At 50.1% G+C, this 10819-nt stretch overlaps 1 protein-coding gene across 5 annotated transcripts in view; it reads left to right on the top strand.

Moving 5' to 3' along the window:
* The first annotated feature begins 423 nt into the window (after positions 1 to 423).
* The window catches only part of LOC141171999 (sialic acid-binding Ig-like lectin 14), a 123552-nt gene continuing 113156 nt past the window's right edge, over positions 424 to 10819 (top strand). For 2 of the 5 annotated variants that reach the window (XM_073655759.1, XM_073655757.1), the window contains exon 1: positions 425 to 591. The gene's annotated coding sequence lies outside the window, so the exon portion shown is untranslated. Of the gene's footprint in view, positions 592 to 10819 lie in introns of all 5 variants that reach the window. The other 3 variants (XM_073655758.1, XM_073655761.1, XM_073655760.1) reach the window with 3 other exon arrangements.

Raw genomic sequence — 10819 nt, 5'->3', positions numbered from 1 at the left:
AAAGAGTGCCAAACATGCAGGGAGGGGACCTGAGTACTCGCCCGAGCAACCCGGAAATACTCGCTGAGCGCTGAGCTTGTCGAGCACCATGATGCTCGGGCAAGTACCAAGTAGTGGCGAGCACATTCGCTCATCACTAGCAATATTTAAAGACACGCCCAACATGTGGTCACATGCCAACTAGACGTGCACAGACTCACTCAATGTAAGTAACCTGAGCAAGGTCTGAAATGTCTAGTCGGAATGTGGCCAGAAGTATGTAAATAACATATTTGCGGTCACATGATCGACCACTGAAGGCTCCGGCAAGGAAGATATTTTAAAAACAGGCAGGACGATCCCTTTAATGTCTTATACTACATAAAACAAATGAGAAGAGGACAGCTCAGCAAAAAAAAAGAAGAAGTGAAGGAAGAGCGGCCGGGAGGAAATGATAATATAAAAACATTAAGCAATTAGTGTCAGAGAGACCAAAGTAAGCAAAACAAGAGGAAGAATCCGGAGACAGACTGCAGTGTGGAGGAAAGACAGTACAGAGGGTCGGGCAGTGGTGCCAGGGATTTACACTTCTGTTATCATATACTTTACAAGGTGAGTGCGGACAATTCTACATCTACATCCGCAATGGAAATTTAAGGAGAATATTGGTCTGCATTTTACTAGAATTTTGCTTGTGTTACTGTATTTTCACATGTTTATATGAGTCGACATCCACAAATATTTAGACATATATATGTTTTATACATGCTGTGTAGTACTATATATATATATATATATATCCTCAGTAGTTGTAACTTGCAAGCCTTGTTTGTTTAACTTCAATGTTGTGACTTATTTTGTATATATAGAGTTATCAAAAAACTTTGCAAATCATAATTTTAGAACTTTTCCTGGTGAGCTCCATGTTCTCTCCTTTGTATTAGCATTTCTATAAGGGCTCAGGAACTGATGAAAGCAGTTTCAGAAATAGTTACCAATGGGAACAAGATAAGGGAGCAAAGTAGAGTATTGGTAACCTGTTTGCCTGCCCTTGAAAATAATCACTGTACATGGATGTTTTGATATAGTGGACTAATTCAGTAAAAATATTTGATAAGTGTATGACTTGTAATGCAGAGGCTTGCTTGGCATTACTGTATGGTCCAGTATGTATTTTGGGCTGACCATGTACCTTCCCCCTCAGGTGACTGATCACATGACTGTGACATCACACAGGTACTTTGCACACAGAAGGTCTGAACACATGATTGTGACATCAGCTCAGGTCCTGTTGGTGTGTACTACAGGATATATAAACCCTGGTAGTCTTGAATGGGGTGTGTAAGGCCTGAGACCTGTTCCTGTGTGGGACACCATTAGAGTGAAGCCTGGTAAAGTCTGGCAGCCTGAAAGGTCGAGGCTGGATCCTGTGTGTAGATGCCAGTGGCCTTGGAGGGAAAGCCGGCTTGAAAGACAAGAGCCTGAAAGGCAGATGCTGGATGTGTGTGTGAAACATTCCAGTAGCCTTTTGAGGGAACGAGGGCTAGAGACACCCATCTGAGAAGCCGCAAAGCCACAGTGGTGGCAAACCAAACGGACTGAAGCGGCTCTAACCCGGCAAAGGTAAAAACTCTGCTTAATGTGGACATTTATGCTATTACCTTGCTGAAGGATGTAACTGGAGCCAAGTGGGCCTGTCTACCATTTGAGGCTCGTGGATATTATATGTGCGATAAGCGGTTTATGATAAATAATAAACTGCTGCATTGTGGAAAAACTGGAAAGACATTGTATGTGTGCTTTACTTGACCCGATGCAGCGAGTATCCCCCAGTACGATGACTAGCGCTGCCTTACAGACTACTATTTAGAAATATTACATAGAAAATTATCATATTACCATGTTTTCTGTGTGATTTACATATTTTATGTACATTCTTCTTTTTTTTAACATACACTGTCTTGTTAATTGCCCCGAACATGAACAGCATGCTGCCGGGGGCTCAAGTTTAAATTTTGCATTGGAGCCCACAGGATTCTAGTTACGCCTCTGATTATAACATTTTCTCCATGTTAAAATTAAACATAAGAAACTTGCAATTTATTCGTACTCCCATGACAGCACCACGAGAGAGAGGATCCGCCCATCATGGACAGGAAACCTACAGGTTAAAAAGGGCGGCACCTCTCTCCCGCCTCAGTTTAGGTTTCCTGCCCATGATGGGAGACCTATCAGGTACCTGCAGGAGGAATATTGGAGCGGTCTCTTGCCCAGAGGGATAGACAGGGTACCTGGAGTGGTGAAGTTCCTCCCCTGGTTGGTCCTCTTCTTCTTGGAGACGCCATGGCAGGGCTCATTGGGGCACCTCCGTGTGCGTTGCGGTCAGCGTGACATCCCCTTGCTGGAGCCGGATGGGCCGCTGTGTGTGGAACCGCAGCGGGTAAGCCTTTCCCCCCTGGCTTTACTACAAGAGATCGGGGCCGCGTCGGCGGGGAACGTGTCAGGAGCGTCCCTGTTGCGGCGGGCCTATGACGTATTTCCGGTGCGCCGGCCTCCACCGAAAGTGGGCACAGTTCGCGCGCGGCCAGGAAGTAATGGCCGCATCCGAGCAGTGGGGATGCCGGAGGCCGGAACACTATGGGTGTCCCGCAAGTGCTGCTACATGCTGTGTTCTGCCGACCCTGGGGAGGGGGAAAAAGAGCCCCCCCCTGTAAAGGAAAAAAGTTCACACAGGTACCTGCATGGCCAGTATAAAATAGGCCTGGTTACATGCAGAGGTGCTTCCTAGCCCTTTGTTTTTTCATAACAATGGGAGATACGCAGGAGCTTTTGTAGCACCCTGAGGATTCGGCTGCTACAGGGGTATTGCACCTCACTCCAGAGGTGTGGTATTCCACTCCCGGGTAAGGATGGAGTGTGGAACTGAGCTCAGTAGGCTGCATGCACTACATACATCCCATTTCCGGGGGACAGAACTACGGTACTCCCACCAGTATATGTGCAGGTACGACAGCGTCTGTCCCTGGCTGGAGTGGGAGGGGGGGTGGAACATCCCAGTAGTGTAGGGGCAGATAGGGGGAGTAGTCTGGGTAAAGCTAGGAGCTCATTGGGTGCTAGTCACCTGGGCTCACACATAGAGGGAGTATATATGGTGGGCACCATCTTAGGACAGGGTCTTTTTAGCCTGAGGAGCAGAGCAGAGGAGCTCAGCCAGGAGGGCTGACAGGGAGCTGTGGCTCCGGCTGGGCCCAGCTCCAGAGCCAAGCCTGCAGAGGGAGAGAGGAGAAAAGAAGGACCCAGAGAGAAAGACAAGAAGGGAACCCCAAGACCCCAGAATAAAGACAAAAGGGTGAAGGGTTGGCAGACAAGGGTACCGGATCCCAAGCTGGCAGAGGCCAAAACAAACCTTAGCCAGGAACCGGAGGTCGTGGGCAGGATCTGCCACGACCCTCACCAAATCCACTAGAAAGGCACACCGAGTATAGGGTCAGGGAGCCCAAAGGAGGCTTGACCACCAAGAGACCCGAGGGAGCCGGCCAAAAGTGGATCCCTGGTGGGAACGGCCAGAGGAAGGGAGAGTCAGAAAGGAGCTCAGGACCACGCTCCGGAATCGCCTGGGGGTTAGCCGAGTCCAGGACCTGGTGGACGCAGCACGGCTCGGGTGGTCACTCAAGGCCAGAGTGACCAAAAGAACACCAGTAAGTAAAAACCCTGAACTGCATCTCCTGACTCTGAGTCTTCTTTCTGCATCATCACAACCCCCATCATCCACACCTGCTGCCCTGAGGCCATACCCCTCCCGTTGGGGGTTATACCATCACTGCTGCACATATACCACCGGCCTCAGTGGACTGCTCTGCAGCGGCGGCGTCAAAGCCGCACTCAACGGGTGGCGTAGTCGACAATCAAGTTAACATCTACTGCCATAGACTGCCACTTAGTTTGACACCCTGGGCACGGACCGGGTCACCGCCACAAGGACTACTACCCCTATCCAGATCCGGCTCCGGGTATCCCCTACAGCACTGGCCCAGGGGGCGCGTCAACTTTTGCCGTAGTCGGCAGGATCACGTGCCCGCAACCATCGGGTACTGCGTGCCTGAAGAAAAGTTCACATTTACCTCAAAAAGAAGTCTCCCGCCGGTTCCGGAGGGTCCCCGCCATCGGACGCCATCTCGGATCGGTTCCCGCCATTTGCCCGTCATCTGCAGTCTTTTCCCGCCATCTGCAGTGTTTCCCGCCACTGGGAAGCGATTCCCGCCATCTAAGAAGATTTCCCGCCCTGGCAGAGCGGACGCCATTATGGGCGTGCCAGAGGGTGGTAAGAGACGACCTCCCATCGTGGGCCAGGACCAAGAGTGGCGCCAAAAACGAAGACTGCCCCCACCAGCAGAGACTGCAATGATTGAGATGTCCATCAGCGTGGGGGGTCTGCCCCTGGAACTGACAATCACCAAGTTGCCCCAGGACCGCCCTCAGTATGGGCGTATACAAAACAAAACAGAGAAGATGGGAGCAGCTTGGAGGAGTCTGGAGGAGCCGTACCCGGAGATGGAGGGAGAGGCAGGCAGCACCGACCCAGTGGTCAGGAGCCTGTTGCAAGCGACAACCCCAGAAGGCCTGGTGGAGATCCTGGCGCAGCTCCCCAGAGATCGGGAGCATGCACGGACCACACTGGAGGGCTTGGCTCAGAGGATGGCCCGAGTGCAGCGGGACGTACTGGCCGCATGGAGCAGAGAGATGGCCCAGCAGGCTGGAACCCGCCAGCGGAGCACACCACCCGCAACGAGGAGCACGCCTGCCCCTGAAGAGGATGCAGAAGGGACGGAGGCCGGAGACGACGCCGCAGAGGGAGCTGAAGAGACGGAGGCAAGTAAAGGGGACGTTACTACCCCGAGCCCGGCCACCGTAAGCCTACCCCCGCTCCCCGTCGCAGAGCCCGAAGTCCCACTGATCGTGCCCGTTGCCGCACCACTACCGCTCCAGACTAGGCCCCAAGCAGGAGCCGCGACCACGCCCCCTGTGACGTCACGCGCCTCAACCCTGAGCGCGGCCAAGCAGGAGATGCCACCGGCCTGGTCGCAAGGCCGAGTGATCCCGGGCGCCGCTGCCACCACCGCGCCCTCAACTTCCACTGTGCCGCACCTGGGTGAGGATTTGTTTGCCCAGCACACTTGCCCGGATGGGCAGCCCTTTGCGTGGCCACCGGAGTACCACCATCCCCGACTCCGGAAAGAAAGACCCCTGGATGAGCCCCTAATCCCGGTTCCGGCGCCCGTCAAGATGACCCCGCTCTCGTTAGAGGAGGCGCAGTTTGAGTGGGACCCCGCAGGAGGACGTCGCCACTGATGTACAGTAGGAACACTGTAAATAGTTACCCGTGAAGGTACAATAACTGTTACCATTATAGTCCCCGTTGGGACCAGTGAACTGTTCCAGTGTGTCCCATCTCCCCACAGGCTGAGGACTGTGAGCAGCCATCCCTTTTCCCCACTGGCCGAGGACTGAGAGCGGCCACCTTCCCTTGTATATAGTTGCGCTTCCTAAAGTGCCCCCTACCGGTTTTATAGGAAACTGTTTTTTCTACCAGAGACTGTGGCACTTACCTGGTCACAATTTGCACAAGTGGCCAGAGGTCAAAAATGTTTTATATGAAGAGTATTATGCTGCTGATATATATATAGTGTTTTATATGTTTATGATGTTTTTGCAAAAAATTTTGTATGTTTTTGGATATTTTGCTCTTTTACAGCCCGAGGACGTGCTGTGATTTACCAGGGGGCAATGTAGCACCCTGAGGATTCGGCTGCAACAGGGGTATTGCACCTCACTCCAGAGGTGTGGTATTCCACTCCCGGGTAAGGATGGAGTGTGGAACTGAGCTCAGTAGGCTGCATGCACTACATACATCCCGTTTCCGGGGGACAGAACTACGGTACTCCCACCAGTATATGTGCAGGTACGACAGCGTCTGTCCCTGGCTGGAGTGGGAGGGGGGGTGGAACATCCCAGTAGTGTAGGGGCAGATAGGGGGAGTAGTCTGGGTAAAGCTAGGAGCTCATTGGGTGCTAGTCACCTGGGCTCACACATAGAGGGAGTATATATGGTGGGCACCATCTTAGGACAGGGTCTTTTTAGCCTGAGGAGCAGAGCAGAGGAGCTCAGCCAGGAGGGCTGACAGGGAGCTGTGGCTCCGGCTGGGCCCAGCTCCAGAGCCAAGCCTGCAGAGGGAGAGAGGAGAAAAGAAGGACCCAGAGAGAAAGACAAGAAGGGAACCCCAAGACCCCAGAATAAAGACAAAAGGGTGAAGGGTTGGCGGACAAGGGTACCGGATCCCAAGCTGGCAGAGGCCAAAACAAACCTTAGCCAGGAACCGGAGGTCGTGGGCAGGATCTGCCACGACCCTCACCAAATCCACTAGAAAGGCACACCGAGTATAGGGTCAGGGAGCCCAAAGGAGGCTTGACCACCAAGAGACCCGAGGGAGCCGGCCAAAAGTGGATCCCTGGTGGGAACGGCCAGAGGAAGGGAGAGTCAGAAAGGAGCTCAGGAGCACGCTCCGGAATCGCCTGGGGGTTAGCCGAGTCCAGGACCTGGTGGACGCAGCACGGCTCGGGTGGTCACTCAAGGCCAGAGTGACCAAAAGAACACAAGTAAGTAAAAATCCTGAACTGCATCTCCTGACTCTGAGTCTTCTTTCTGCATCATCACAACCCCCATCATCCACACCTGCTGCCCTGAGGCCATACCCCTCCCGTTGGGGGTTATACCATCACTGCTGCACATATACCACCGGCCTCAGCGGACTGCTCTGCAGCGGCGGCGTCAAAGCCGCACTCAACGGGTGGCGTAGTCGACAATCAAGTTAACATCTACTGCCATAGACTGCCACTTAGTTTGACACCCTGGGCACGGACCGGGTCACCGCCACAAGGACTACTACCCCTATCCAGATCCGGCTCCGGGTATCCCCTACAGCACTGGCCCAGGGGGCGCGTCACTTTCACCTCAGCAAGAACAACTGCTGCAGGAGTAGCCCTCTGGGATGCCCTCACAACAGGCGGTGCACTGTCGTTCCCGGACCGGGTCCAGCCGTTCGACTAAGAAGTTCACCGCTAAGAGCAGGAAAGAAGATCCTGTCGTTCGGCGTGATCTTCCGCCGGTTAAAAAGAATTCCTCTGCTTCTACGGTACCACATACGCCAGGGGATAAGTGGAATCTTCGTTAAAGTTCTACTAATTGCTCCCCTTTTTTCTTCTCTGTCTATGAAATCTTTCAGAGCAAGAAATGTTCGTTTAAATCAAAGCATAAAGAATGTGCCCTATACAGCAGCCCCCTCCCTGATGCATATATTAAAAAATTGTGCCAGCCTTGTATTGACAAGGTGATGGTGGAAGAAACCCCGGGGTTTTATTTGGGCCTAAAAACTCTAATTAAAGAAGAAGTAGGCAAGGCTTTGCGAGAGAATTCTGAGGTCAGGCATTCCCCTCAGGACCCTCGACCAGGCTCAGATTCCGACATCTCAGACATTTCTTCCTCTTCCCTATCCTCCTCTGATAGCGAATCTGAGAGATAATGTTTTCCTTTAAATGCGATAGATGCCTTGGTGAAAGCTGTCCGTTCTACTATGGGCATTGTGGACACTAGACCAGAGAAGTCCCTGGAGGATGTTATGTTTGGAGGTTTAGGTCAAAGAAATAAAAGATCCTTTCCCATGAATACAAAGATTAAGGATCTCATTGAAAGAGAGTGGCAAAAGCCGGACAGAAAGGGCAGCATCCCTCCCTCTTTCAAAAGGAGGTATCCATTTGATGATACCGCATGCTCCTAGTGGCCAAAGGCACCAAGGCTTGATGTGGCCATTGCTAAAGCATCAAAAAAGGCTTCCCTCCACTTCGACGACATGGGAGCTTTAAGAGACCCCCTGGACAGACGAACAGATACCTTTTTAAAGGGTACCTGGGAGACCACTACAGGAGCCCTGAAACCAGCAGTGGATGCCACCTGCACATCCAGAGCCCTGATGGTCTGGCTGGAACAGCTGGATGACCAATTGAAAGAGGGTGTCTCCAGGAAGGAGATTATTTCTTCTCTCCCCCTAGTCCAGGGTGCAGCGGCCTTTCTTGCTGACGCATCTGCGGACTCAGACTAGCAGCGAAATCGTCAGCTCTTTCAAATGCTGCTCGGCGAGCCCTTTGGCTAAAATGCTGGCCTGGAGATGTACAAACAAAATCTAGACTCTGTACAATTCTTTATGAGGGTGAATATTTTTTCGGCCAAGCCATGGATGATCTGTTGGAAAAAGCAGGAGATCCTAAGAAGGGCTTTCCGTCTGTACCTCTACACTCTTTTAAAAAATCCTTTTGGAAAAAGAAGTTTGTCCGTAGACGATTCTTTAGAGAACAGGAGAAATTCGAGGAAAGAGGTCGCAAAGGTAAAGGCCTACTCTTTGGTTCTTCTTCCAGAGATGAGCAGAAGCAGGGGAATCACAATCCACCCCGGTGGGAGGGAGATTGTCTTTGTTTTTTCCGGCTTGGGAACTTATTTCACATAGCAGTTGGATTTTTGGCCTAATTAGGTTTGGTCTTAAATTTCAATTTCAAGCCCTTCCTTACAAGAGATTCGTAATTGTTCCCTCTAGTTCCTCCCCAGATTGGCAGGCTGCCCTCATATTGGAAATACAAGACCTAAGAAAGAAAAACGTCCTGATTGAGGTTCCGAAAACAGAAGAGGGAGACGGATTCTACTCCTCGCTCTTCTTGGTTCCCAAACCGGGTGGGTGTTTCAGGACTATCATAAATTTAAAATCCTTAAATAGGTTTCTTAGAATAGACACCTTCAAAATGGAATCGTTAAAAACAATAATAAAATTGCTTTTTCCCCACTGTTATATGGTAGTCCTGGATCTTAAAGACGCTTATTACCATGTCCCCATTCATAGGGATTATCAAAAGTATTTAAGATTAGCCATTGAATTTAAAGGGGCGGCAAAACACTACCAGTATACTGCTCTTACCTTTGGGTTGGCTATAGCCCCAAGAGTTTTTACTAAACTGGTGGCAGAAGTGGTGGCCCACATAAGAGAAAAAGATATTTTAATAATGCTGTACCTCGATGATTTCCTGATAGTGGGGAATTCCTTTGCACAATGAGAGGCCCACCTTCAGGTAACAATTTCTGTCCTACAAGACCTAGGTTGGTTTCTAAATATAGAAAAATCTAGGTTGACTCCACAAAAAGCCCAACAGTTCCTTGGGGTCATTTTAGATTCAGATAGGCAGTTATGTCATTTATCAGATGAGAAAATTGTGAAAATTCATGGACTAGTGAAACATTGTATGGATAGACCCTCCACGACACTGCGCAAAACCATGTCTTTATTGGGGACCCTGACCTCAAGTTTTTCGGCAGTGTGCTGGTCCCAATTTCATTCAAGGGCTCTTCAATGGGATGTGTTATATAATGACTCAATCCTAGATGGACATCTAGACCGGGAGTTTACCTTGGGCCTTCGCGCCTTACAATCCCTTCGCTGGTGGTTAGTTTACACTAATCTTTCTAGGGGAGTCCCTTGGGAAAGTAAACCTGCGGCAGTTTTAACTACAGATGCAATTGCTACAGGTTGGGGAGCTCATTTTGAAAACAGCTTAATTCAGGGAACCTGGTCAGAAAATGAGATACAGTTTTCCTCGAATGTTAAGGAGCTTTTGGCGGTTGATTATGTGCTCAATGGGTTCCTTGTACATTTACAGGGCCAGGTTGTCTGTATACTCTGGGACAATCAAGTCTCAGTAGCGTATATAAATCATCAAGGGGGGACCCATTCAAGAGACTTAAGGAGAGTAGCAGACAGACTTCTTCAGGAAGCAGAAGATCATTTTCTCTCCCTTTCGGCAGTTCATCTAAGAGGAAAAGAAAACATCAGGGCAGATTTTCTCAGCCGCAATTCCCTAAAAGAAGGAGAATGGTCCTTGAACCCTCGAATATTCTCCCAGATCGTGGCAATGTGGGATCTTCCAGCAGTAGACTTTTTCACGACAAAGTCAAATTGGAAGGTGACAACATTTTGTTCTCTAAACCCCAGAGAAAAGCCCCTGGCGGTGGATGCCTTCATGATTCCTTGGGAGTTTCCTTTGGCGTACGCCTTCCCTCCTATGGTCCTGCTTCCGTCAGTCCTAAGAAAGATCAGGAAAGACGAAGCCAGAATGATCCTCATATGCCCCTTTTGGCCCAAGAGGCCATGGTTCTCTTGTCTCCGCAGGATGTCAATATCAGACCCCTGGATCCTTCCGGAAATCCCGGACCTTCTTACTCAGGGTCTGGTTTCCCATCCTCCAGTCCCAAATCTCCATTTAACGGCATGGAATTTGAAAGGGCACTGTTAACCAGCAAAGGGTTTTCCTCAAATTTGGTGAACACTCTCTTAAGTAGCAGAAAGCCTGTTACTACCCGCATCTATGTTAGAACTTGGAGAAAATTCCTATCCTTTACAGAATTCAAACTAGAGGATGGGATCCCTATTGGGAAGATACTAGAGTTCCTACAGTGGGGGTTAGAACGGGGTCTAACCACTAGTACTTTAAAGGTACAAGTTTCGGCTTTAGGAGCCTTATTTGCATTTGATATAGCAGCAAATTATTGGGTAGCACGGTTTAAAAAGGCCTCTTTCAGATGTAGACCTATCATTAAATCCAAACCCTCTCCCTGGGATTTAAACCTGGTCTTAAATGCCTTGACTAACCCCCCCTTCGAACCTCTAGATTCAGCCACCCATAAAATTATTTTTCTTAAAACAGCCCTGTTAGTGGCCCTGACTTCAGCCAGAAGAGTAAGTGACATA

The sequence above is a fragment of the Phyllobates terribilis genome, unplaced genomic scaffold (genome assembly GCF_046119375.1).
Source record: "Phyllobates terribilis strain yellow unplaced genomic scaffold, ASM4611937v1 Scaffold_12__6_contigs__length_324123572, whole genome shotgun sequence".
Taxonomy (NCBI): Eukaryota; Metazoa; Chordata; class Amphibia; order Anura; family Dendrobatidae; genus Phyllobates; species Phyllobates terribilis.
Note: the sequence above shows the minus strand (reverse complement) of the source record. Positions and strands in the feature narration are given on the sequence as shown.